The sequence below is a fragment of the Arachis duranensis genome, chromosome 7 (genome assembly GCF_000817695.3).
Source record: "Arachis duranensis cultivar V14167 chromosome 7, aradu.V14167.gnm2.J7QH, whole genome shotgun sequence".
Lineage (NCBI taxonomy): Eukaryota > Viridiplantae > Streptophyta > Magnoliopsida > Fabales > Fabaceae > Arachis > Arachis duranensis.
The window spans coordinates 12,245,726-12,246,287 of record NC_029778.3 but is presented as its reverse complement, the minus strand read 5'-3'; positions in this window follow the sequence as shown (position 1 = coordinate 12,246,287).

The window sequence follows — 562 nt, the reverse complement described above, 5'->3', positions numbered from 1 at the left end:
CTATCCCTACCATTGGAGCAAACAACTTTGAGCTTAAGCCTCAATTAGTTTCTCTAATGCAACAGAATTGCAAGTTCCATGGACTTCTATTGGAAGATTCTCATCAGTTTTTATCTGAGTTCTTGCAAATCTGTGACACTATCAAGACTAATGGGGTTGACCCTGAGGTCTACAGACTTATGCTATTCCCTTTTGAGGGACCTGAGCAAAAATCTGATTCAGAGACTAAAAAGGACTGCAGATGCTGTTGGATTCTGATCTCTCTGCACTCGAAGTAGATTTTCTGGAGCTACAGAAGCCCAATTGGCGCGCTCTCAACGGTGTTGGAAAGTAGACATCCTGGGCTTTCCAGCAATATATAATAATTCATACTTTGTCCAAGATTTGATGGCCCAAACTGGCGTTCAAAGTCACCCTCAGAATTCCCAGCGTTAAACGCCGGAACTGGCACAAGAATGGGAGTTAAACACCCAAACTGGCATAAAAGCTGGCGTTTAACTCCAAGAAGAGTCTCTACATGAAAATGCTTCAATGCTCAGCCCAAGCACACACCAAGTGGGCT